At 40.1% G+C, this 27519-nt stretch overlaps 1 protein-coding gene, 1 long non-coding RNA gene and 2 other non-coding genes across 7 annotated transcripts in view; 2 read left to right on the top strand and 2 right to left on the bottom strand.

The window, feature by feature from the left end:
- Positions 1–82: 82 nt before the first annotated feature.
- LOC132342367 (uncharacterized) lies at positions 83–7226 on the bottom strand. Its single transcript, XR_009490722.1, has 2 exons — positions 7048–7226; positions 83–2055 (listed from the first exon to the last, which is right to left on the bottom strand). It is a non-coding gene; the product is annotated as an uncharacterized lncRNA (long non-coding RNA).
- A 33-nt stretch (positions 7227–7259) lies between these two features.
- The window catches only part of CKAP5 (cytoskeleton associated protein 5), a 104941-nt gene continuing 84681 nt past the window's right edge, over positions 7260–27519 (top strand). For 2 of the 4 annotated variants that reach the window (XM_005216463.5, XM_059874786.1), the window contains exon 1: positions 7260–7317. The gene's annotated coding sequence lies outside the window, so the exon portion shown is untranslated. Of the gene's footprint in view, positions 7933–27519 lie in introns of all 4 variants that reach the window. The other 2 variants (XM_059874787.1, NM_001191363.2) reach the window with 2 other exon arrangements.
- MIR2319A (microRNA mir-2319a) lies at positions 17110–17184 on the top strand. Its single transcript, NR_031102.1, has one exon. It is a non-coding gene; the product is annotated as a microRNA mir-2319a (primary transcript).
- On the bottom strand, positions 17112–17182 carry MIR2319B (microRNA mir-2319b). The gene has a single exon (NR_031106.1). It is a non-coding gene; the product is annotated as a microRNA mir-2319b (primary transcript).

Raw genomic sequence — 27519 nt, 5'->3', positions numbered from 1 at the left:
TTACCAAAAAAGACTATCACAGAGGTCAGAGTCCACCAACACCACCCCACCCCTCAAAGAAGAAAAAGGAAGCAAGAAGGACTGAATCTTTTTGTATATAAGTGATGAGATCTGAGTATAAACTGTCATGTGTATTTCTTCTAACTCTACTGAGGGATTGGTGTGCTAGAACAAAAACAAGTAGAATAGCTCAAGGACAACCATCCACCATTCTGTTTTGGACAGACAGGAAAGGAGGACATTTGAAGAAATGAAATCCAGTCTAATGCACAAGCCTATATACCTGTAGTAAGTGCCCCCTTCCAGAGCCTCAGAATTACAGGCCAAGGCTATGAACGGTGACCACTAGAGCCAGGAAGAACCTTTCAAATAGGGAGAAAAAAATGAATGCATTGAACACACACCATTTGCCTGGAAAACTGGAAGTGTTTCTGGAAGAAGAAAATTTGGTGGATGCATTTTGCTAACCTGTGATTGTCCTGCTGTCTCAGCAGGAGGTGGCAGAGGAGAACAGTGTTGGCCTGATGGCCCAGTTCTTGACAAGAATTTGACGAGTGGCAAGTGAGAATTCTGTAACAGCGTCAGGGACTAGCACCCTATTTTCATGTATGCTCACTCTTAGCTTCCTCATCAGTAAAATGAAAAGGTTGAACCAGGTGATTGCTGAGGTCCTTTCTGGCCCGAGACTTGTATTTATGTTCCTTCCAGGAAATCTTAGGGATGAAACAAGACTTGAGAATTCCTTGTCTGGTTTTCTGGATATAAAATTTAGAACTGCTAAGTAGGGAGATAATGAGTCAAATTCTAACAAACTGGACACATTTTTGCAAACTACTAATAGTTATGTTCAAAATACAGTCACTGCCTTTCTTTCTATATTATTTGAGCAAACTGTGCAACCTAAGATGAATCAGTTCAGTTCAGTTGCTCAGTCGTATCCGACTCTTTGTGACCCCATGAACTGCAGCACACCAGGCCTCCCTGTCCATCACCAACTCCCGGAATTTACCCAAACTCATGTCCATTGAGTCGGTGATGTCGTCCAGCCATCTCATCCTCTGTCGTCCCCTTCTCCTCCTGCCCTCAATCTTTCCCAGCATCAGGGTCGTTTCAAATGAGTCAGCTCTTCGCATGAGGTGGCTAAAGTATTGGAGTTTCAGCTTCAACATCAGTCCTTCCAATGAACACCCAGGACTGATCTCCTTTAGGATGGACTGGTTGGATCTCCTTGCAGTTCAAGGGACTCTCAAGAGCCTTCTCCAACACCACAGTTGAAAAGCATCAATTCTTCAGTGCTCAGCTTTCTTTATAGTCCAACTCTCACATCCATACATGACTATTGGAAAAACTATAGCCTTGACTAGATGGACCTTTGTTGGCAAAGTAATGTCTCTGCTTTTGAATATGCTGTCTAGGTTGGTCATAACTTTCCTTCCAAGGAGTAAGCGTCTTTTAATTTCATGGCTGCAGTCACCATCTGCAGTGATTTTGGAGCCCCCCAAAATAAAGTCTGTCACTGTTTCCACTGTTTCCCCATCTATTTGCCATGAAGTGATGGGACCGGATACCATGATCTTCGTTTTCTGAATGTTGAGCTTTAAGCCAACTTTTTCACTCTTCCACTTTCATCAAGAGGCTCTTTAGTTCTTCACTTTCTGCCATAAGGGTGGTGTCATCTGCATATCTAAGGTTATTGACATTTCTCCCGGCAATCTTGATTCCAGCTTGTGCTTCCTCCAGCCCAGCGTTTCTCATGATGTACTCTGCATATAAGTAAGCACGGTGACGATATACATCCTTGACATACTCCTTTTCCTATTTGGAACCAGTCTGTTGTTCCATGTCCAGTTTTAATTGTTGCTTCCTGAGCTGCATACAGGTTTCTCAAGAGACAGGTCAGGTGGTCTGGTATTCCCATCTCTTTCAGAATTTTCCACAGTTTATTGTGATCCACACAGTCAAGGCTTTGGCAGAGTCAATAAAGCAGAATAAGATGAACAGATCTCTGTAAACCATAAAAGGTCTCCAAGGCATGAACTGAAGCTTTCATCAAACCTAGGCCAGAAGAAAACAGTCAGTGGTGCCTAGGAGCCAGGAAAGAGCATCTACAAGAGCTGAGGGTATAGGAGGTTCTAAGCATAATGCACTGACATTCAAGGGTGCTGCTAAGTCACTTCAGTCGTGTCCAACTCTGTGCGACCCCATAGACGGCAGCACACCAGGCTCCCCGTCCCTGGGATTCTCCAGGCAAGAACACTGGAGTGGGCTGCCATTTCCTCTCCAATGCATGAAAGTGAAAAGTGAAAGTGAACTCGCTCAGTCATGTCTGACTCTTAGCGACCCCCTGGACTGCAGCCTACTAGGCTCCTCCATCCATGGGATTTTCCAGGCAAGAGTACTGGAGTGGGGTGCCATTGCCTTCTCCAGACATTCAAGGGTACCTTTAGTCATTTCTACTAATGGATATAATGATAAAAGAAATGTGGTTGAACCCTTTTTGTGGCTAAGAAACAGTCCATATCTTTTCTTCATATTTGAAGATGACTCAACTGATCCAGCTAGTAGGATATGTGCTGGGGGATATTTCAGGCAGCCTTTGTTTTGAAATATTCCCTCACTCACCCACTTTTTTCCTCTCCAGATCATTCTCCCATTAACCAGGTGACAGAGGCTAAGTAGAGCTCTGCATAGGGGACAGAATTTTATTTCCTGTCAAGGCTCCACGTCACAACTTTAGACACCCTGATGTGATGTTAAAACAGATCCAGACAGCCTAATTAAGGGTCTGCATTTAAACCCAAGGCTGAAGTTAGCCCCAAGGCTATCCAATCTGCTTATTTCATTTTACAAGACACAAAGAGCCAAGAACTTTCACTTATCCTGCCCTTCTCAGTGGTTTTTCCTTCAGCCCTTAAAAGCCTGCTGACAGACTGCTAGAGAAGTCCATAATCTCTCCTTTCTGCATACTTCCTCTTTGGTGGAGCTGATGCTTCTGTGGTCAAAGTTCTTGGACAGCCTGCATTTTGGGGCCTAAGGAGAAATGAACTATAAGAGAAAAAAAAAGCTGTTCATCCCTTCATTCAACCAGCACCTATTAAATGCAACCAAGTGCAAGTTGGGAGAGGCTTTGCTGTCTTGGAGGCCAGTCAAGGCATTAAAACCCACAGCCATATAAGATCTGTGTTAATGTCGCCACTGCTGTCTCCAGGGAATAATGCAGGGAGTACCTGGACTGAGAGCTGAAGTTAATCACTGAAGCTGCTCCTTTTAGGCTGGATGGATCCATGTCCCATGGTAGGGATGTTTCCACCAAAATGGCTTGTGATTGTGATGGAATGAGCACTGTCCTAACCCTTGCAGACTTTCCAGAAATGCTCCGCACAATTACTCAGCAGCCACCATGTTTGGCATTTGTTTCCTGCTTCCGGTTGCAATAATACAGTCTTCACTTAGATATCTAATGTTCACAAGGGTTTCATTATTAACTTCCATGTGTAGAACTATTGAGAGATCCCAGGAATGAAGTAGGTGCACATAAGTCTAATAAATACATAAATAAATGCCATTTGATGATAATTCTGGACTTGCTAAACACTGAGCATCTACTATGGGCAAAGTACTGTATTAGGTTTCTACAAGGCTCTACAGAATCTGCCATTCCCTTCTCTCTATTATCAGTAGAACCGCAGCTGCTACTACCTTCCTGTTGCCAAATACTCTGCTCTTTCTCAAACCTGCCAGGTATGCACCCAACTTAGGGTCTTTGCATAGCTGTTCCCTCTGGCTAGCACTTTCTTCCTCTAGATATACTCATGGCGAACTGCTTTGCCTTTTTCAAGCGTTTGCTCAAATGTGATCTCAATGAAACTCTGACCACCCTTCATAAATTATAGTCTTTCCAACTGCACTTCCAGTTCCTTCTACCTTGTTTCATTCTTTTCTATTTTCCCATTGCACATATTGTCAATAACATACTACACAATTTCTTAAGTGTTGATTGTTTATGTTTCCTCATTATAATGTGAACACCATAAGAGGAGGGTTTTTTTGGGGGGGGTATATTTTATTTATGGATAATCTCAAATGCCTAGAACAGTCCCTGCACATACTAGGTGCTCAAAAAATATTTGCTGAATGAATGAATAAATCAGACATTTAATGCCCACCTTCTAGTGGGGTTGCACCTAAACCAAGTAAGACAAAAAGGGATTTTGCCATCTTGTTCTAAAGTCTAAATCTCTGGGATCTAGACTCTGCACATTGTTAATTCACCAAATTCCAGGTTACCATCACTCTCTCCTTACATGTAATCTTCAATTTATTTCTGATAATATTTAAATAAAGTAAACATGTCAATGATCAATGATTAAAGAAGACTATTTCTCTATACTGCTAGCCTGTTTCTCAAAGATTAGGGTGACATTTTGCTCAGATCGGCTCCTCCCCGCCCCCTCTGCCTGTGGATCTGTCCGCATCGCTCATCGTTTCATTCTGGCCACTCTCTCACTCTGTGGTCTCATCCACAATTTCATCTTTTCACTCCATGGAGGTGATTCTTAAATCTGTATCACTTGAGTCCAGTCTCTTCTCACAACTCTCGTCCTGGACTCCCTAGGCCTACTTACTCGATTCTGTTTGCATGTCTCATTGCTATGTAAAAGTAAACAGGTCTGAAACAAAACATCTTGTCTAACCTTTGAGACTGGCTTCTCCTGACTTTCTACTTCCATTTGGGCAACCATTGCCTCCCATTCCCTAGGCTCCAATCCTGGCCACACTGACTCATCTCTCTAAATGGGTCCCACCCTCACCTTTATTCCTAACTTAGTCTGTTGCCAAAACTTTCCCCCTTTCTTGGATCTTTTCTCATCATTTCCATTGCTCATATCAGACTCGTAACTGGGCTCTCAACTCTAACCATTTTAGAATTAGACAATCAAGCTAGTTAGTTTTCCAAAGTGCAATTCTGATTTTGTCACTCCCTTGCTCAGAAATCTTCAGTAGCTCTTCACTGCCTACTTTAATAAAGTACAAATTCCTTACCCTAATATTCAAGACCCTCCAAAAAGTGTTCCTTTCTCAGTTACTCTTGTGTCCCACTAACTTCCTAATATGAACCCACTTCTAAAATCAGCCCACAGGTTCAACCCCTAATATAAAATGTACTTTCTTGTCTCTGTGCCCATACTTTTCCCACTACTAGACATTCTCCCTTCTCCTTCTATTAAAAAAAATTTTTTTAACATGTCAGTGGTAAAAAATTCATTTCCCTCCCTAATGAGTCCCAATCCCCTTAAGTTTTTTGAAATTCCAGTATTGTTCTAATCATTTCCAGGCAGACACACATATACACATACAATTATAACCATATATAATAAAATTATTCCATGTGCCAAGTCACTTCAGTCACGTCTGACTATTTCGCAACCCGAGGGACTATAGCCTGTCAGGCTCCTCTGTCCATGGGATTCTCCAAGCAAGAATACTGGACTGCATTGCCATGCCCTTCTCCGGGGGATCTTTTCAACCAAGGGATCGAACCTGTGTCTCCTGTGGCTTCTGCATTGCAGGCAGATTCTTTACCACTGAGCCACTGGGGAAACTCCCAAATCAGTCCATATGTATGCTTTTCTGCAACTTCCCTTTTTTACAATTAAATAAAATTTGTGCATTTTTCTAACTGGCGCATATAGATTAACCATATTCTTTTTAACAGTTGCATAGTATTCTGTTGAATGGATATACCATTATTTATATAAGTTCCCTATAAATGAACATGTAATTTTTAGGCGTTTTTTTTGTTGATGTGTTTGTTTTCTAAATCAGTGTGTAGTGAATGTATTTGTACATTTTTCTTTACATACATTCATAAATCTGTATGACAAATTCCCATCAGTAGCATTATTTGGCCAGAGATTATATACATTTTACATTTTAATAACTGTTAAATTGGCCTCCTAAAAGTTTGTACCAGTTATACTTTTACTGACAAGTGACTTTGAATGTATATTTCTCTAACTCTTAGCTAACCAAAAGTTGTTAAACTTTCTCATCTTTGCCAATTTGATAGATTAAAACAAAAACTATTGTTTTATTACTTTCACTCATCCCTTCTCCATTTCTTACCCTCTTGCCTACATACAGTTTAAATCTCAGATTAAAAATACATCCCCTTCACAGATCTTTCTCCATCTATTTTCTCCCTTCCCCTAAACATCTACAGCTTTTCTTTTATATTGTTCTCATATTGCTTGAATTTTAGTGACTGGTTCTATACGTTTTATTCCTCTGACAACTGTAGTTTGCAAATTCCTTTAGGATCAGGTCTTATTCATAGAAACATTGACTGTAGAGACAAAACAAGAATTTCAGGAACCATATTAACCAAGTCTCTCATTTTTACAAATAACCAGAGTATTAAGTCTTTAAAGAATGCATTACTGTTCAAAGGCTGTTTCTAGACACTCAATTAGTTATATTAATTCAACACACTAAATTTATCAGGGAAACATCATTATCCCGGTTCACTGATAAGGAAACTAAGTTCCACATGATTTACTGAGAAAAGTGCTTTACTCAGAGCAGGTCCAAGACCAGGATCCATCGTCCTGGCTCCATTCATTCTCCTTCCACTGTATGTTAGTTGCCTTTCTGGTTTCCCGCACTCACTCTGCTGCACATAAATATTTGTGAATAAAATGACTCGGAAAAAGAATTGCCAGGTGTTGTCTGCATCTCCAATACTTTGTCCACTTGATGCGAAGAACTGATTCATTGTTAAAGACCCTGATGCTGGGGACAGATTGAAGGCAGGAGGAGAAGGGGACGACAGAGGATGAGATGGTTGGATGGAATCACCGACCCGATGGATTTGAGTTTGAACAAGCTCCAGGTATTGGTGATGGACAGGGAGGCCTGGCATGTTGTCGCAAAAAGTCGGACAAGACTGAACGACTGAACTGACTGGCTGACAGGAGTTTAAATACCTGCAATTAAGTAAAGCAAACCTGCTGACCACCCAGGAGGCACAGCTAGCTCTTCACACACCTTTCTTCCAGGACAGTCTCAATCTTTCGCTTCTCGCCCCGTGACCTCCCCACAGGACCAAGCAGAGTCAGGCTCCAAGGGAAACACGGCTGCGCACGGCCCCTTTAAGGCTGCGGGCGGCGCGTGCCCACAATTCTTTCAAACGGACCAATGGAAGGACAATGGGCGGTCCGCCCAGGACCAATAAACAACGAGGACACTGCGGGGTGTGCGGCGGCCCAAGCGGTTTCAAACGGCTTAGAGCAACCTCTCGGTTCTGGCCCGGCGGAGGTGAGTGGACTGTGGGCCCGACCCACCCGCCTAGGCCCCTCAGGTTCACGAGTCGCGCGCGCGGAGCGCCCCTCACCCAGGGCGCGGGGTGCGGGGGTCTTCCGCGGACGCGCGCCTTCCTCGCCCCACAAACCCGGCGGGTCTGAGGCGGCGGAGCGGGGCGGAGGCCGGGGGACGGGCGGCAGGGAGGGCGGGGGGGCGTGGGCGCTCGGGTGCGGCTGAGGCCGGAGCCGGGATCCGGGTGACCGGGGCGCGGCGCGGCGGGGTACGGGCTGCCGCGCCCGAGGGATGCGTGCGGCGCAGGGCCGCGTCTGGCGGCTCAGGGTGTTCGGGTGCTGGGGCAGGGGAGCCTACGAGCCGGCCCTGCTACGGCGCCCCTCGCGTAATTGTCAAATGAATGAATGAGAGAGAACCTCCGTGGGCTGTGGTGATTGTGAAGGGCCCTGGTCGCCTCAGAGCGTGACAAGGACAGTGGTCCCCGGGCCTGCCCGCGCACCTGTGCCCGGCCCGCGCACCTGCGGCCCCGCCGGCTTGCTGCGATTTAAAACGATTCGGATCGCATCGCTCCGCCCTTCCGCCTGGCTTTCTCTCTCAGAAGGTGTCAGTAGAGTTCAGGTATATTTCCAGCTTTGAAGCTTTGGGGGACCCGTACAATAGCCAGCAGTGTAGGTTAATCAGGCCTTGCTACTTTAACGTGAGATCTCGGTAAACTAGATTCTTACTTGTTAAGCTCTTAACCACTGTGGCTGTCGAGATAGCGACCCTGCCATTGTGGTAATTGTCAGGCCGGATTTAAACGCGTCCGTTTTTGTTTCTGGAATAGAAAATGGTGAAAATCGTGTGGCCAGAGCGGCTATTATGTGTTAGAAAATACACTCGTGTTGATGAATCTGAGCAATGAGTTTTTCATTCAGCGAAAATAGAGGAAGAAGAGGTTTTTGCAGAACTTGCCCCAAATTTATGCATGGCTCCAGTTTAATTCTTATGGGACTCAAGGCTTCAAGTGTTGGCCCAGAAATGCTCCCTGTCTTATTTTATGCATAATTATAGTAACTGAAAACTCATTTTGAGAGAGGTGAACTCCTCCTTTCTCCATTTTTATCACCCTGAAAAGTCCTTCTTTGACCTAAAGAGCTGATAATGAAGGTAACAATCTTTGAAACTTAAGAAATTGTAAAAGATTTGGATTTTTCTTAAATGACTGGATAAACTGTAATGTTTTTATAAAATGACATAAAGAAAGGTGAAATCAATATATATTTGCCAACATAAACATAATGGGTAAACCCATGAGAAAAAAATTTACACAAGTTTTTAAAGTTTGTTCACTCAGGCAACAGCAAGCAAAAATATTCCTTAACAATAAACTGTATAATTTATTACTTTAAAATTTTTGATCAACAGCTTAATTTTAACAGCAGAGTTTTAACGGCAATAAATTTGAGTACCCTAATATTATGAACACTGTCTTAGGTTTTGGGAAAGCAATGAAAAATAATAAATGTATTTAACAGTGCCTTAGGTTATTGTTTAAAATCTTGATGGGGAAGGAAAACTTTTCTTTATGTTGGAGCAAAGTCAAGTTCCTTTATGCTCCTTTGTCTTAATGGAGTCTCATTCATTCATTCAACAAATATTGATGCCTACCGTGTGTTAAACATTGTTCTAGATTCTGGGAATACACTGGTGAACCAGAAAAAGACAAAGCCCCTGACCTAAGGGAGTTTGACAATTTTATCTCTCAAACAGTTTGCTGTAGCAAATTGTCATTTCTATAATCCCTCTGGCCATCTCTAGTCCTTGAACAAAGTAAATGCTCAGCTACTTCTCCCAGCAGTAGTTAACATTTATTGAATATTCTACTGGGTGCCACGTTTTATCTTTTTTAATTCTCACAACCTTTTACAGATGAGGAAACTGAGTCTTGAAAGCTTATGCAGCTTGCTCACAATCATACAACTGATGGCACCTCAATTTGAACCCAAGTTAGTCTGTTCAGTGCCGTTGCACATAACTTCTGGTTGTACTGTGTGACGTAATGAGATCTGTTAGGGAGAATTTGGGATCATTTTCTGGGTAGACTCTCCCTCTTGCCTTTTTTTCTTAAATACTTCTATCAGAGACATAAGAAAATGTGAACCACAGGCATGGTGGGTTTTAGAGGGAAGGTGGAAGAACAGTTCAAAATGGCATATTTACCATATGAAAGATGGACAGTTGTGACAGTGGGAGATAGCACTAAATGGGGGCGTAGAGTTTAGACGTGGATCTAATGATTGATGAATTCCTGGTGATCAGTGTTGGAGGTTTGAATTTTTTTTAACCTTATTTCAATTAATGTTAAATGCATATTTGTACCTGTAGAGTTCAGGATATGTTGCTTACCTTGTTTCTATCAGGGCGGTTGCCTTGCCCACTTGATTTATCTCGAATGCTTAAAAGTTACTCTTTTTGGCCTTTGTGTGTGTTCTCTCTGCCTGGAACTTCCCACCTGCTCTACCCTGCCTCAAGCTTGTCTTTGTGTATAGGCATCACTCAGGTCTCAACTCAAATGTCATCTCCTTAAAGACGCATTTTCCAAGCTCCAATTAATGTAGCCCTCTTGGTCATATTTACCTCACTTTGTTTTTTAAACTGTATACCATTTATTGCTATATGATAGGTCATTTATTGTTTGCTTGTATATTGTCTGATTTCCTCACAGAAATGAAAGCAGGGCACAGGAGCTTTTTTTTTTTTTTTTTTTTTAATCTGTGAGGTTATTTCAATGCTTCAAGCGGTGCTTAGGACAAATAAGGTGGCCAGAAAATGTTTGTTGGCCAAAACTGGAGTAGTTTTCTCCATGTAATAAACTGTACAACTAACCAGTGTTTCTGTGTCTTTGGATATAGCAATATCTTAGCAGACTAATTTGGAAAGTCTTCAACTAAGAATCATGGAAAAATGATAGTTTTATGTTTGTGTTGACTGAGAGAGAAGATAGATCTGGCTTCCCCACCTCGCTGTTTCCCCCTAGTTTTTAAAAACTTTAAAATATGTAGAAGTTTTTAGGGGTATTGTTTAGTAGAATGTTCATGTGTTGCAATTTATCTGATGTTTTTCTTATAATTAGACTGGGGTTATGTGTTTGGGGTGGGAAGATCACAGAGAGAATGCCATTTTAATCCCATCATATAAAGGGTACTATCAACATGATTTATGACAGTTGGTATTGACTTTTATCATCTGGCTGAAGTAGTGTTTGTCTGGTTTCTCCACTACAGAGTTAACTCTTTTCCTCTTTCTGTACTGTGGTCTTCGGAAGGAAGTACAGCCCACTTAGGAAGTGAGGGATTGTGCTCCCTGTCCTTGGGGCGGCATAGCTAGATAATTTATTTGAATTTCTTCTGCGTGGAAAATTTGTCCCTCTTTCCCCATTTATTAGTTTAGTCAAGGATTTATATCAGTATAAACTGAAGGGTATTTTATACTTTGAGTTATATTCCAGTACTGCTTTACTTTGTTGCTCGAATTGTTCCAGCTTTATCCATTGAGTATTCTCTCAGTTGGCTCTTGTTCCCTTTAACATTCCCACATCTGTGTGTGTGTGTGTGTGTGTATGTGTTTTAATTATTTTTTTTAGCAGTTCCCAACACTACAACCTAGATAGCATGTTGAAAAGCAGAGACATTACTCTGCCAACAAAGGTCCGTCTAGTCAAGGCTATGGTTTTTCCAGTCGTCATTTATAGATGCAAGAGTTGGACTGTGAAGAGAGCTGAGCGCCGTAGAATTGATGCTTTTGAGCCGTGGTGTTGGAGAAGACTCTTGAGAGTCCCTTGGACTGCAAGGAGATCCAACCAGTCCATTCTGAAGGAGATCAGCCCTGGGATTTCTTTGGAAGGAATGATGCTAAAGCTGAAACTCCAGTACTTTGGCCACCTCATGCGAAGAGTTGACTCATTGGAAAAGACTCTGATGCTGGGAGGGATTGGGGGCAGGAGGAGAAGGGGACGCCAGAGGATGAGATGGCTGGATGGCATCACTGACTCGATGGACGTGAGTCTCAGTGAACTCCGAGAGTTGGTGATGGACAGGGAGGCCTGGTGTGCTGCGATTCATGGGGTCGCAAAGGGTCAGATACGACTGAGCGACTGAACCTGAACCTGAACACTACAAGATGCAGTAAGCTCATCTTGTATATTTCTTGTCACAGTGCTAGAATTAGTCATTTCTCCCGGATATCCTGGGACCTTTTATTGGAGAATGGTAATAAAAACCAAGATCTGGGCAGTAAGTGTTCTCATTGCTACTTGGGTGTCATTTCTTTTAGGCACTCTCAACTAACAGAACTAATAGGTATATATACTAACTGGTGTGTATAGACATCTATAGATATTCCTATATGTTGCTATCTGTTTCTATACCAAATTAAACAGGAGTTCTATTCAGCTCCAGTAGATATGTGTAGCAGTATCTGAATTTTTAATCCATACTCCCATAAAAAATAACTATTAACTAAAAGTACAGGGCTTCCCAGGTGGCTCAGGGGTAAAGAATCTGCCTGCCAAGCAGGAGAGGTGGGTAGGTTGGGAAGATCCCCTGGGGAAGGAGATGGCCGCCCACCCCTGTATTCTTGTCTGGGAAATCCCATGGACAGAGGAGCCTGACAGGCTACAGCCCATGGGGTCGCAAAAGAGTCGGACATGACTCAGTGATTAAACAACACTAATACAGTGCTTACGTCCAGTTTCTTTTGCCTTCAGTGTTAAAGTCCATTCATTTCCAAAGTTGCTTAAGTCAGTTCTTTTTCCCCACCCACTTCAGTGAGATGGTTTCACACATTTTATGGGATTCCTCAGTCTCCCAAATGACTTTCTAAAATTAGCATGCATTAAAGTTTACTCTTTATGTTGTAAACTTCTGTAAGTTTTGACATTTATAATGTTATTTATCCACCATTATACTATCGTAGAGAATAGTTTCATTGCCCTAAAAATCTCTTATAATTCACCTATTCATCCTTTCTCCCTCCCCCACCCTCTGGCAGCGTTGATCTCTTCATTGTCTCCATAGTTTTGACTCTTCCAGAATGTAATATAATTGGAATCATACACTACGTAACCTTTTCAGACTGGCTTCTTTCACTTAGGAGTATCTATTTAAGGTTCTCCCATGTTTTTTCTTGGCTTGGTAGTTCATTTCTTTTTATTACTGAATAAGATTTCATTGTGTGTGTACCACAGTTTATCCATTCACCTATAGAAGGATATTTAGGAGGTCACTTCTAGTTTTTGACAATTATGAACAAAGCTGCTATAAATATTTGTGTGTGGCATATAAACTTTTAGTTCTCCTGTGTAAATACCTACGAATGTGATTGCTGGGCCATAGGGTAAGACAGTGTTTAGCTTGGTAAGACAATGTTTAGCTTTGTAAGAAACTGCCAAACTTTTCAAAAGTGGCTATACCATCTTGCGTTTCCACTAGCAATGAACGGGAGTTCTTTTTGCTTGACATCCATGTCAGCATTTAGTTTCATCAGTTTTTTAAAAAATTTTAGCCATTCTAGTAGGTCTGAGGTATCTCACTTTTTAAAAATTTTGTTTTTCAAGACATGACTTTTTTGAAGGTAAATGATAGGGTTTTTTGTTTTTCGGGCTTTTTTTTTTTTTTTTTTGACAAAACCTTTAAAAAATAAACTTTTTTATTTTGTAATAAGTTTAGATTTACAGAAAAGTTGCTAAGATATAGCACTCTGTATACCTCTTATCCAATCTCCTCTATTGTTAATATCTTACATGGTACATATGTCAAAATGAAGAAACCAACATTGATGCATTACTTTTAACTGAACTCCAGGTTTTGTTGGGATATCTGTAGTTTTCTATTCATATCGCCTTGCTGTTTGAGGATCCAATCCTGGGTAACCTATTGCATTTAGTTGTCATCTCTCTTAGTCTCCTTTGGTCTTTGACAGTTTCTCAGTCTTACTTTGTCTCCACGGTCTTGACAGTTTTGAGTACTAGTCAGTTATTTTGTGGAATATTCTTCTTCCGCGTTTGTCCCGTGTTTTTCTCATTATCAGACAAGGGTTATGTGTTTTTGGAAAGAATGTCACAGAACACCATCATTTCTTATCAAGGGACTATATGATATCACTGATGATGTCAACCTTGAACACTTGGTTAAGGTAGTGTTTGCCAGGTTGAGAAGTAAAGTTACTATTTTTTCCTTTCTGTACCTATTCTTTGGAAGTGAGTCTCTGAGTCTAGCCAATCCTCAAAATGGATGGGCATAAGTTCTGCTTACTGAGGGTGGAACATTATCTACATAGATTGTTTGGAATTTTGTAACAAAAATTTGTCTGTTCTCCCCCATTTATTTTTGTATTTAACCAGTTATCTATATAAATATGAATATCTGTTTTATAATCTGGTTCTGTGTTATTTATTTTAGCTCATTCTGAGCACTTTTCTGGGAGAGCAAGATGCTCCAGACCGATCTAGTATTTTCCCCATCCCAGCCGTAGACTCAGCCCTGGTTCCTTCTACGAGACTGTGATATTTATTGATAGAAACCAAGATCTAGATGCGCTTATTTCTGGTGTCATTGTTCCGAGGTCCTCTCAGTAAACATCTGGGTATGTTTGTATACTAACTCATGCATATGCACACATATATAGTTGTTTTATTTATTTCTGTCTGTATTAAGCTAAACATGATTTCATACAGGTCTCCAACTTTCCAAGGAAACTCATGTCCCAAACAAATGTCCTCTTTGTGATATGCTTTTTACTGAGCTCTTTCTTTTTTCTTCCATAACTCTTTTTAAGTGCCACAGAAAACATTATTTTCACTTAATTGGTAACAGCAGTTGCTTATTCCTGGAATATGATCTTTGTTCAGAGATGCAAAGTATAAATTCTGACTTTGTTGGAATGGTCAGACATTTTTGGCATAAATATGATCTCAGATAAGCCTTGGTGACCTCTGTCTTTTCAAAAGTGATTTTTATTTTATTAAGAGATTAGAAACTTACTTCTTCAATATCTTGATTATATTTCTTCTTGTTGTTTTTTAGTTGCTTAGTCGTGTCCGACTCTTTGTGATCCAATAGACTGTACCCCACCGAGTTCCTCTGTCCATGGGATTTTCCAGACAAGAATACTGGGGTCGGTTGCCATTTCCTTCTCCATCTTGATTATATTTCTTAGAGGTTATTAATTAAAATGAGCTTAAAATTCTTTCTATGAAGATGAGGAAAAAAGTGGAATAGTCTCAAGTATGTCTTGAAAATGTGTGTTTAATCAGTTGTCTTTTTTTCAATCGTAAGACTTAAAGATGCATTTTATTTATCTGAAAGTTAACTGCCAGGAAATAAACCAAAAAAGTCTTCTGCATTCTAAATTTTATTGACTTCCTTCAAGTAGATCCTGCTCTTTATGCACAGTTTCACCCTGCTTGCTTCTTTAAATCAAGAGCTAAAATTAGATAGTACTGCTACAAGTTAACTAGAAGTGTTAGTTTGATCAGGAAGTTTGAGGAAGGAAAGCTACAGAACATTAAAATTCAAAACAGCCATACTGGAACCACTTGATTTTGATACAAGATTCCCTCATAACTCTTTGGCAGTACATCTTGAGGGTATTGCTACATTGATTGCTCAAATGGATTATCCTGAAAATTTTAAATAATTATCAGTCGATTTTGTTTAAGAAGAGTGTGAAGCTTATGTATTTTCTTAGATTTATTTTACATGGAAAAAAGTTATATAAAATAATCGGTATTTCAGGGACAAACCTCTAGCAAACTTGGCTATCTAGAACATCTTATTCTCTAATTCATTTTGCTGTTTTATTTCTTTTATGTATTTATTTGCAATGTTTGTTTTTCATCATTTCATGTCCTTATTCATTTGCTATATGAAGTCTCTCATTCTTGTGTTTTAGGTGTCTTTTTCAATACTGTAATTCCACACTTTTCTTTTGGCCCTTTCTTACGTGATACATTCCTTTAAAAAAAAAAAAAAAAAAAGAAAGCCTCATGAAAACCCCCAGTCCTGAACTAGCATGAGTTCTTCATTTGTGAGTAAAGATCAAATCCCATATCAGAAACCTCTAGGCAGTAAAGGAAAACAGTTTTTTATGCTTTAGAGGACTGCCTGCTTATTTTGCCCTACATTTAATATGGGGAATTCCTCCAAGTGAAATATGGATAGTCTCCTGAGTAATATAAAATGACATTTACTTGTTTGAGAGGTGAAAGTGTTAGTAAGTCATGTCTGACTCTTTGTGACTGGTGAAGTTCATCTGTCTATGGAATTTTCCAGGCAAGAATACTGGATTGGGTAGCCATTCTCTTCTTCAAGAGACCTTCCTACTCCCCCAGGGGTCAAACCCCGATCCCCTGCATTGCAGGCAGATTTTTTTTTTTTTTCTTTTTAACCATATGAGCCACCAGGGAAGTCAAAAGTCTGGTGCTCTACTGATTGAGTTATCCAGGCTTTACTTGTTTAACTTTCAGTAAATCTGCTTTCTGTAGGATAAGAAGGAATAGATTGCTTATACAACCAACAGACTTGTTTTAAATCAGAGACTTGCCTTACTCGGTCAAGAACCCTAAGCTAACTTAGGCCTTTCTTGAACCAGAAGATTAAAGTGTAGGTTTGATTAAGTCTGAAGACAGCATATTAAAAAGCAGAGACATTGCCAACAAAGGTCTGTCTAGTCAAAGCTATGGTTTTTCCGGTAGTCATGTATGGATGTGAGAGTTGGGCTATAAAGAAAGCTGAGTGCTGAAGAATTGATGCCTTGAACTGTGGTGTTGGAGAAGACTTGAGAGTCCCTTGGACTGCAAGGAGATCCACCCAGTCCATCCTAAAGGAAATCAGTCCTAAATATTCATTGGAAGGACTGATCTGAAGCTGAGACTCCAATATTTTGGCCAACTGATGTGAAGAACTGACTCATTTGAAAAGACCCTGATGCTGGGAAAGAATGACGGTGGGAGGAGAAAGGGATGATGAGAGGATGAGGTGGTTGGATGGCATCACTGACTCAATGGACATGAGTTTGATTAAGCTCAGGCAGTTAGTGATGGACAGGGAGGCCTGGCGTGCTGCAGTCCATGGGGTCGCAAAGAGTCAGACACCACTAAGCAACTGAACTGAACTGAAGTCTGTCTAAGATCTCTAAATGACTCTGAGATGATGCTTATAATAATAATATAGTAAAGATAGCTACTGTTTCTTGAGTGCTTGCTGTTTGCCATGATGGGTCTTCCCTGGTGGCTCAGATGGTAAAGAATCTGCTTGCAGTGCAGGGGACCTGGATTCAATCCTTGGAGTCGGGAAGATCCCCTGGAGAAGGGAATGGCTACCTACTCTAGTCTTCTTGCCTGGAGAATTCCATGGACAGAGAAGCCTGGAGGGCTACAGTCCAAGGAGTCACAAAGAGTTGGACATGACTGAGCAACTAACACACAGTACTACTTCCTTGCATAAAGTCCCTGGCTTTGTATGATCCGACCCTTTTTAGTCTGCCCAGCTTCTGTTTTGGCCACAGAAGTTGCAATTCTTTCTTTATCTTGCCTAGCTCTTGTCAGCTTTCACCCAGGTCCCTGAAACATTCTCTTGTTATATCTAGTCATTGTGGCTAGGTCTGGCTAATCACTATTAATTTCCTTTAGTTCTCAGCCTAAATATCACTTTCTCAAGGAGACCTTCCCTGACCCTCCAGTCTAGATTAATTGCCTCTGTTACACCCTCATAGTACATTGCCACTGGGCTACTGTATTTCACTTCCTGTACTCAGTATGTAGCTAAGTGCCTAATACAGAGTAACATCTTATGATCTCATGCTACTCTGTATTAGGCACTTAGCTACATACTGAGTGTACTTATGTGGCAGGGGAATAATACAGGTATTTGGAGGTATTCTTAACATATGTAAGGCAAAATCTCATTTTCACTTCAACAGTTCACCGTGACAATTAGCTGAATCACATGAAGCAAGTTATTTAGCCTCTATGCCTCGGTTTTCTCATCTGTAAAATGGAATAATAACGCCAATCTCAGAGTTATGAGAAATAAACGAGTTAATGTATGTGAAGTGCTTAGGATACTGCCTGGCACGTAATGAATGCTCTGTGTATTAAATAAGGAACCACATGAAGATGGTACTGTAATGATGGGTGATAAAACTGAGACTCAGCTAGTGTGTGACAAAGCAAGTGCTAGAACTCAGATCTTACTCCAGCAGCCAACATGACGGTTTTGGTTGAATTTAATTTTGACTAGAGCGCTCTACAATAAGATTCATTGCAAGCAACTGTTCTCCTGCCATGACTTTACCAAACGAATGATCTAAAATTAAAATTTCCTTCTTTTAATGGATTTCATAATCAAAATTCTTAGTAGGTACTAAGAAAACAGTGACAAAAATCTTATAAATTTTTGAAATCTATTACTTAATAATTTTTCACTTCAAAAAAGCGTTTGCTTTAGAATTCTATTATATCATGTTTTCCTTTCACATTTTAAATACATTCCGCATGCAAAATTTTATTTATAAACTCAGAACACATTTATTGTATATTTAAGAGTTCTATAATTTGATGAAATTGTACTGTTTTAGGAATTATGTGTTAGAGGACAAAGCACTCTGCTAGATGCTGGGGCAATAAGATTCAGATCTCTCTTTCAAGGGAGATACGATGTCCAAAAAATACTAAGGGGAGGAAGTGAGGCTTATGGGATATGTATAGACAGATTCAGCTTCAAGGTGCCAGGCTGGAATTTTAAAGTTTTAGAGCTTTTAAAAACATTTTGATAGAAAATATTGAAGCTTGTTCATTAAAATAAAAGACAAGTCTATGTATTAAAATGAAAAGTAAAAATTCTTTAGCTAGTCCCATATACATTCTTCTAAAAATAGTCATTGTTAACAATTTTCTGTGGATCCATCCAGAAAATTTTTATGTGCTTTCAAACATGTATTAGTTTTCTATGACTACCAAAACAAATGACCACAAATTTGGCAGCTTAAAACAATGATAATTTATTCTCTCACAGTTCTGGAGTTGAGTCTAAAATTTAGGGTGAGTAGGAGTTTGGGGTTAAAATATACACTGTACTATATATACATAAAGATAACCAACAGGGAACTATACTTGTAATAACCTATAATGGAAAAAAATATTTTTTGTATCAGATCAGATCAGTCGCTCAGTCGTGTCCGACTCTTTGCAACCCCATGAATCGCAGCACACCAGGCCTCCCTGTCCCTCACCAACTCCTGGAGTTCACTCAGACTCACGTCCATCGAGTCAGTGATGCCATCCAGCCCTTCTCCTCCTGCCCCCAATCCCTCCCAGCATCAGAGTCTTTTCCAATGAGTCAACTCTTCGCATGAGGTGGCCAAAGTACTGGAGTTTCAGCTTTAGCATCATTCCTTCCAAAGAAATCCCAGGGCTGATCTCCTTCAGAATGGACTGGTTGGATCTCCTTGTAGTCCAAGGGACTCTCAAGAGTCTTCTCCAACACCACAGTTGAAAAGCATCAATTCTTCGGGGCTCAACCTTCTTCACAGTCCAACTCTCACATCCATACATGACCACAGGAAAAACCATAGCCTTGACTAGACGAACCTTTGTTGGCAAAGCAATGTCTCTGCTTTTGAATATGGTATCTAGGTTGGTCATAACTTTCCTTCCGAGGAGTAAGCGTCTTTTAATTTCATGGCTGCAGTCACCATCTGCAGTGATTTTGGAGCCCAGAAAAATAGTCTGCCACTGTTTCCACTGTTTCCCTATTTCACATGAAGTGGTGGGATGGGATGCCATGATCTTCGTTTTCTGAATGTTGAGCTTTAAGCCAACTTTTTCACTCTCCACTTTCACTTTCATCAAAAGGCTTTTGAGTTCCTCTTCACTTTCTGCCATAAGGGTGGTGTCATCTGCATATCTGAGGTTATTGATATTTCTCCTGGCAGTCTTGATTCCAGCTTGTGTTTCTTCCAGTCCAGCGTTTCTCATGATGTACTCAGCATAGAAGTTAAATAAACAGGGTGATAGCCTTGACGAACTCCTTTTCCTATTTGGAACCAGTCTGTTGTTCCATGTCCAGTTCTAACTGTTGCTTCCTGACCTGCATACAGATTTCTTAAGAGGCAGATCAGGTGGTCTGGTATTCCCGTCTCTTGAAGAATTTTCCACAGTTTATTGTGATCCACACAGTCAAAGGCTTTGGCATAGTCAATAAAGCAGAAATAGATGTTTTTCTGGAACTCTCTTGCCTTTTCGATGATTCAGCGGATGTTGGCAATTTGATCTCTGGTTCCTCTGCCTTTTCTAAAACCAGCTTGAACATCAGGAAGTTCACAGTTCACATATTGCTGAAGCCTGGCTTGGATAATTTTGAGCATTACTTTACTAGCATGTGAGATGAGTGCAATTGTGCGGTAGTTTGAGCATTCTTTGGCATTGCCTTTCTTTGGGATTGGAACGAAAACGGACCTTTCCCAGTCCTGTGGCCACTGCTGAGTTTTCCAACTTTGCTGGCATATTGAGTGCAGCACTTTCACAGCATCATCTTTCAGGATTTGGAATAGCTCAACTGGAATTCCATCACCTCCACTAGCTTTGTTCGTAGTGATGCTTTCTAAGGCCCACTTGACTTCACATTCCAGGATGTCTGGCTCTAGGTCAGTGATCACACCATCATTATTATCTGGGTCGTGAAGATCTTTTTTGTACAGTTCTTCTGTGTATTCTTGCCATCTCTTCTTAATATTTTCTGCTTCTGTTAGGTCCTCATCTTTGCATGAAATGTTCCTTTGGTATCTCTGATTTTCTTGAAGAGATCCCTAGTCTTTCCCATTCTGTTGTTTTCCTCTATTTCTTTGCATTGATCGCTGAAGAAGGCTTTCTTATCTCTTCTTGCTATTTTTTGTATACACACACACAATTGAATCCCTTTGCTGTATGCTTGAAACTAACAACATTGTAAATCAACACTTTCAGTAAGAATTTTAGAAAAATTTAGGATGAGGCTTCCTGGAGGCTGATACTGAGGCGCGGCCGTGTTCCTCCAGAGGCCCTGGGGCGTGCCCGGCTCTCGCCTCTTCCACTTCTGGCGGCTGTCAGTGTCCCTTAGCTTGTGTCACATCCCTCCAGCCTCTTACAGTCTTGCTCGTCTCTGTCTTCACATCACCGTCTCCTCTGAGTATGTCAGCTTTTCATCAGTCTCCCTCTTGTAAGAATACATGTGGTTGCATTCAGGCTGACTCAGATGATCCAGGATGATCTTCCCATCTCAAAATTCTTAATCACATCTGTGGAGACCCTTTTCCTAAATGAAACAACATTAATAGTTTTCGGGGATTACAGCCCAATATCTTTGGGGGTCATTATCAGCCTACCACCAATGTGTATGACCCTCTTTTTATATTTTTACTAAACACACAAAAAAGGAGTTAGGCTTCATATGCTAGCTTCCAAAACTCTTTTTAAAACTTCATAATAGATTTCCTCCACAGGAGTATTTAAATATTTTCTCCAGTCTTCTTTATCTTTTTTTCTTTAAATACCTACAAAGCATTTTGAACAGATGAGTGTCTTACTTTTTAAAAACTGTAATATTTTTTAAAAAGTATATGACATAAAAATTACCATCATAATTTTAAACTAGTGGTTACATTCAGTTGTTGTGAAGCACATCTCCAAAACTTTTGAATCTTGCAGATCTGATACTCTGTATCCATTAAACAACTTTTCTTTTCCCCTTTCCCTGGCCGGTGATAACCACGATTCTATTGCTATGAATTTTACTAGTTTAGTACCTCTTGTAAGTGGACTCATACAGTATTTGTCTTTTTGTGGCTGACTTGTTTCACTTAGCATGATATCCTCAAAGTTCATCCATATTGTGGCATGTAACAGGATTTCCTTCCTTTTTAAGGCTAATACTCCATTGTGTGTATTTACCCCGTTTTACTTATCCATTCACTCTTTCTCTAGTGGACGTTTGGGTTGCTTCTGCGGCTTGGAACATGAGTGTAAATTTGAGCCCCAGTTTTCAGTTCTTCTGGAGATATGTATACCCACACTTACCCATACACTTAAAAGTGGGGCTGCTGGATCATATGATAGTACGATACTCTATTTTTACTTTTTTTGAGCAACCCTCCATACTGTCTTCTGTAGCTGTTGCACCATTTTACAAGCCCACCAACAGTATACAAGTGTTCCAATTCCTCTACATTCTTACCAACATTTGTTATTTCTGTTTTTTAAAAATTTGTTTATTTGATAGTAACCCTTCTATTGGATGTGAAGAGATAATCCCATTGTGATTTTGACATGCATTTCTCAGATGATTAGTGATGTTGAACATCTTTTCATATGCTTATTGGCCATTGATATATCATCTTTGTTGTTGTTCTTATTCAGTCACTAAGCCTTGTCCGACTCTTTGTGACCCCATGGACTGAAGCATGCCAGGCTCCCCTGTCCTCCATTATCTTCCTGAGTTTGCTCAAATTCATGTCCTTTGAGTCAGTGATGCCATCCAACCATCTCATCCTCTGCCCGCACTTCTCCTCTGCCTTCAGTCTTTCCCAGTATCAGAGTCTTTTCTAATGAGTTGGCTCTTTGCATCAGGTGGCCAAAGTATTGCAACTTCAGCGTCAGCCCTTCCAGTGAATTTCAATAAATATGCAAAATACTCATCTTTGTAGAAACATCTATTCAAGTCTTTTGCCCATTTTTAATTGGATTATCGGAGAAGGCAATGGCACCCCACTCCAGTACTGTTGCCTGGAAAATCCCATGGATGGAAGAGCCTGGTAGACTGCAGTCCATAGGGTTGCTAAGAGTTGGACACGACTGAGTGACTTCACTTTCAATTTCCACTTTCATGCATTGGAGAAGGAAATGGCAACCCACTCCACTGTTCTTGCCTGGAGGATCCCTTGGACGGAGAAGCCTAGTAGGCTGCAGTCCATGGGGTCACATGACTGAAGAGACTTAGCAATTGGATTATTTGGAGTTTTGTTGTGGGCGTTCTTGATATTCTGTAGATATTAAACACTTATCAAATAAAGATTGGTAAATATTTTCTTTCCTTCTGTAGGTTATCTTTTTACTCTGTTTATTTTGTCCTTTGATAAACAAAAAGTTTTTAAGTTTGATGTAATCCCCATTGGCCCTTTTTGCTTTGGTTGCCTGTGCTTTAGGCATCATATCTACGGTATCATTATGCATTCCAGTGTTACAAAGCTTTTCCTCTATATTTTCTCCTAGGAGTTTTGTAGTTTTAGATCTTACATTTAGATTTTTAATGACTTCATATTAGTTTTTGTGTATGATATAAGATAAGGGTCCACCTTCATTCTTTTGCATGTAGCTATCTGGTTTTTCCCATCATTATTTGTTGAAGAGACCATCCTTTCCCAACTGAGTGGTCTTGGCAGTCTTGTCAAATAAAGATAATTTTACCCTATACGCAAGGGTTTATTCGTGGGTTCTCTATGCTGTTCCATTGGTCTATTTGTCTTTCTGCTATTACCACACTGTTGTGATCATTGAGGCTTTTTAATATGCTTTGGAATCAGGAGGAGTACTGCAACTTTTTTTTTTTTTTTCAAAAATGTTTTTACTATTCAGGGTCCTTTGAGATTCCATATGAAATTTAAAATTAATTTTTCTATTTTTACAAAAAATGCTGTTGGAATTTTGATTATGATGAATCTATAGATTATTTTCAGATATATGGAATCTTAATAATACTAAATCTTACAGGCCATGGATATGGGATGTCTTTTTGTTTTTATCTTCTATAGTTTCTTTTAGCATTGTTTTATAACTTTCAGTGTACAAGTCTCATCTCCTTGGTTAGGTGTATTCCCAAGTATTTTATTCTTTTTGATGTTATTTTAAGTGGAGTTGTTTTCTTAATTTTCTTTTCATGTTTTTCATTGGTGGTATATAAAAACACTACTGATTTTTGTGTGTTGGTTTTGTATTTTGCAAAATTCATTCATTTACTGAATTCATTTCTGTTGACAAAATTTATTCATTTACTGAATTCATTCATTCTCACAATTTTCTTTTGTGGAATCTTTTAAGGTTTTCTAGATATAAGATTATGTCATATGCAAACAGATGATTTTACTTCTTCCTGTTTGACTTAGATCTCTTTCGTTTCTTCATCTTGCCTAATTTCTCTGCGTAAGACTTTTTTTCCTGCAGAGAACATTAACTTTCAATTCTATATTGAATAGGATTGTTAGCACAAGCATCCTTGCCTTGTTCCTAGTCTTAGAGGAAAGCTTTCAGTTTTTCGCTCTTGAGTATGATGTTATGTGTGCCCAGTCATATCTGTTTGTGACCCTTTGGACTAGAGCCTGCCAGGCTCCTTTGTACATGGGAATTTTTTAGGCAAGAATACTAGAGTGGATTGCTATTTCCTTCTCCAGGGGATCTTCCTGACCAAGGGATCAAACCTGTGTATCCTGTATTGCAGGCATATTCCTGCAGGCACATTACCTGCTGAGCCATTCGGAAAGTACCCCAAGTATATTAGCTGTGGGCTTTTCCTAAATGGCCTTGATTATATAGTTTCTTTCCTAGTTTGAGTGTTTTTATCATTGAAGGTGTTCAGTTCAGTTCAGTTCAGTCGCTCAGTTGTGTCCGACTCTTTGCGACCCCATGAATCGCAGCATACCAGGCCTCCCTGTCCATCACCAACTCCTGGAGTTCACTGAGACTCACGTCCATCGAGTCAGTGATGCCGTCCAGCCATCTCATCCTCTGTCGTCCCCTTCTCCTCCTGCCCCCAATCCCTCCCAGCATCAGAGTCTTTTCCAATGAGTCAACTCTTCACATGAGGTGGCCAAAGTACTGGAGTTTCAGCTTTAGCGTCATTCCTTCCAAAGAACACCCAGGACTGATCTCCTTTAGAATGGACTGGTTGGATCTCCTTGCAGTCCAAGGGACTCTCAAGAGTCTTCTCCAACACCACAGTTCAAAAGCATCAAGTCTTCAGTGCTCAGCTTTCTTTATAGTTCAACTCTCACATCCATACATGACTACTGGAAAAACCATAGCCTTGACTAGATGGACCTTTGTTGGCAAAGTAATGTCTCTGCTTTTGAATATGCTGTCTAGGTTGGTCATAACTTTCCTTCCAAGGAGTAAGCTTCTTTTAATTTCATGGCTGCAGTCACCATCTGCAGTGATTTTGGAACCCCCCAAAATAAAGTCTGTCACTGTTTCCCCATCTATTTGCCATGAAGTGATGGGACCAGATGCAAAATGTCCCATCCTCTTTAATTTTTGGGAAAATTTGGGAGGATTGGTGTTAATTCTTCTTTAAATGTTTGGTAGACTTCTCCAGTGAAGCCACTTGTCTGGGGCTTTTAATGCATTACTTTCAATACCATTCTAGTGATGGTTGATAGTGAAAGTTCAGCAGTTGGTGCCCTGAGTACAGGCTATAGGAAGGCCTGCTCTGTATGTGATTCTGATTATTTGGTGTCACAAATTGAGATAGATGTGACTAGATGACTTAGTAAGTCACTTTTCAGTACTGAGTGTTAGGAGAAGGAGATACAATTCAAATTTCTGACTTTTTGAATGAATATTTTTACTATTTACTTTCTTTGCCATGCATAAGTAGCTGCTAAGTACATTTTTGCTTTTTGAGTGATTTGTGTGAATCTCTACTTTTTGAATCTGGGGAGAAAATATTTTCTACCAAGGTATAATGCCTGAAAAAGGAAAATGATAGGGGAACCCACATTTTTGCAAACTATGGTTTTGAATTATCACCACGTTTGAGATACTAGCATAAAGCAAACTACCATTCCTTTGTTGTCATTTAACCAAGGGCCAAAGGGAATGGGACTGTGAGGTTTTTACCACTGAAGCAAAAGCACTTTCCACACATCTAATGTAAGCCGCATATATCCTGGTACTGAAAAATCTGGAATTGCAAAAGCCTGCTGTTTATTATATATAAATCATTGTTGTGGAATACTGTTCCATAAAATCTGTTTTATGCGTGAGAATACTAAAGCCCCCAAAGATTAAATGACTTCCATAAGGTTTCACAGCTAATTAAGTAGAGCAGGGATTTGGGGATATAAAAAGTATTCTCCAAGTTTCTGCCTGAACACTATAGTTATAAGATTTTATTAGCTAGAGGCAGAGCTTCTCCCCGCCCCCTTTCATTTTGAAACTCATGGGATATTTAGTATTTTAAATATAATAAGTCATTTTTGTTCAGTTCAGTCCTTCAGTCATGTCCGATTCTTTTCAACCCCATGGACTGCAGCACACCAGGCCTCCTTATCCATCACCAACTCCTGGAGTTTACTCAAACTCATGTACATTGAGTTGGTGATGCCATCTAACCATCTCATCCTCTGTCATCCCCTTCTCCTCCTGCCTTCATTGAGTCAGTTCTTCACATCAGTTGGCCAAAATATTAGAGTCTCAGCTTCAGGATCAGTCCTTCCAATGAATATTCAGGACTGATTTCCTGTAGGATGGACTGGTTGGATCTCCTTGCAGTCCAAGGGACTCTCAAGAGTCTTCTCCACAGCAAAAGAGACACAGATGTATAGAACAGTCTTTTGGACTCTGTGGGAGAGGGAGACGGGGATGATTTGGGAAAATGGCATTGAAACATGTATAATATCATATAAGAAACGAATCGCCACTCCAGGTTTGATGCAGGATACAGGAAGCTTAGGGCTGGTGCACTGGGATGACCCAGAGGGATGGTATGGGGAGGGAGGTGGGAGGGGGGTTCAGGATGGGGAACACGTGTACACCCGTGGCAGATGCATGTTGATGTACGGCAAAACCAATACAATATTGTAAAGTAAAAATAAATAAATAAGAGTCTTCTCCAACACCACACTTCAAAAGCATCAATTCTTCGGTGCTCAGCTTTCTTCACAGTCCAACTGTCATATCCATACATGACCACTGAAAAAAACCATAGCCTTGACTAGACGGACCTTTCTTGGCAAAGTAATATCTATGCTTTTTAATATGCTGTCTAGTTTGTGAATTTTCAAAAAGAAACATTAGTATTCCTACCCCCAGTTTAAGAAATAGATCATATCAATATCCTGTGCACCCTTCCTTGACTGCATCTCTGCCTTTTCTGCTTTGCTGTTTTCAGGATATCATCCTCATACTTGTCTTTTAAATTTACCTACAAATGTATGTATCCCTACACAGTATAGTATTTGGGTTTGAATAATCATAATGATCTGATCTGATGTTGTTCAGTAACTAGCTATTTTCTCAGCATGGTGTGTGAAATTATGCATGTTTTAACTAATAGCTGTCTTCATTTATTTTCACTGCTGTATGATATCTTTTCTGTGAATATACTATAGCTTATTTATTTGTCTCCTATTAATGGGATTTTTAAAAATTGAGATAGAATTCACACAGCATAAAATTTATTCTTTTAAAGTGTACAGCAGCTTCCTAATATATTCATATAGTTGTGCAGCCATCACCACTATCTAATAGCAGAACATTTTCATCATCCTGAAGAGACCTCATACCCACTAGTAGTCACTCCCCTTCCTTATTTCCCTCCCTGCCCTCCCACCCCTAGCCCTTGGCTCTGTCTGTCTCTGTGCATTTGCTTAACTTGGACATTTCGTATCAACGTAATCATACAATATGTGGCCTTCTGTGTCTTGCTTATTTCACTTACTACAGTGTTTTCAAGGCTAACCCATGTTGTAGGATATATCATTCCTTTTTATGGCTGAATGATATTCCATTGAATGGATAGATCACAATCTGTTTCACCTATTTATCTTGATAGTGATAAAATGATAGTGACTGTTGATGGATAGGCCACTCTGGGACTATTATGAGTAATGGTGCTGTTACCATTTATATACAAGCTTTTGTGTGGACTTTCAGTTCTCTTGGGAATGGGTTGTTGATATCAAATATTTTCGAAATTGGATGTGCCAGTTTGCATAACCAACAGCGGCATTTTGATGTGATATTGGAAGTAGTATTTATTTTTTATAATATTTATTTATTTGGCTGTGCTGGGTCTTAGTTATGGCCCCTGGGATCTAGTTCCCTTACCAAGGATCAAACTTGAGCCCCCTACATTGACAGTGTGGAGTCTTAGCCAATGACCACCAGGGAAGTCTCTGGACATAGTATTTATAATGAAT

This window comes from Bos taurus, chromosome 15, assembly GCF_002263795.3.
Source record: "Bos taurus isolate L1 Dominette 01449 registration number 42190680 breed Hereford chromosome 15, ARS-UCD2.0, whole genome shotgun sequence".
Taxonomy (NCBI): domain Eukaryota; kingdom Metazoa; phylum Chordata; class Mammalia; order Artiodactyla; family Bovidae; genus Bos; species Bos taurus.
The sequence above is the reverse complement of the archived record's forward strand: the minus strand, read 5'-3'. Positions and strand labels throughout refer to the sequence as shown.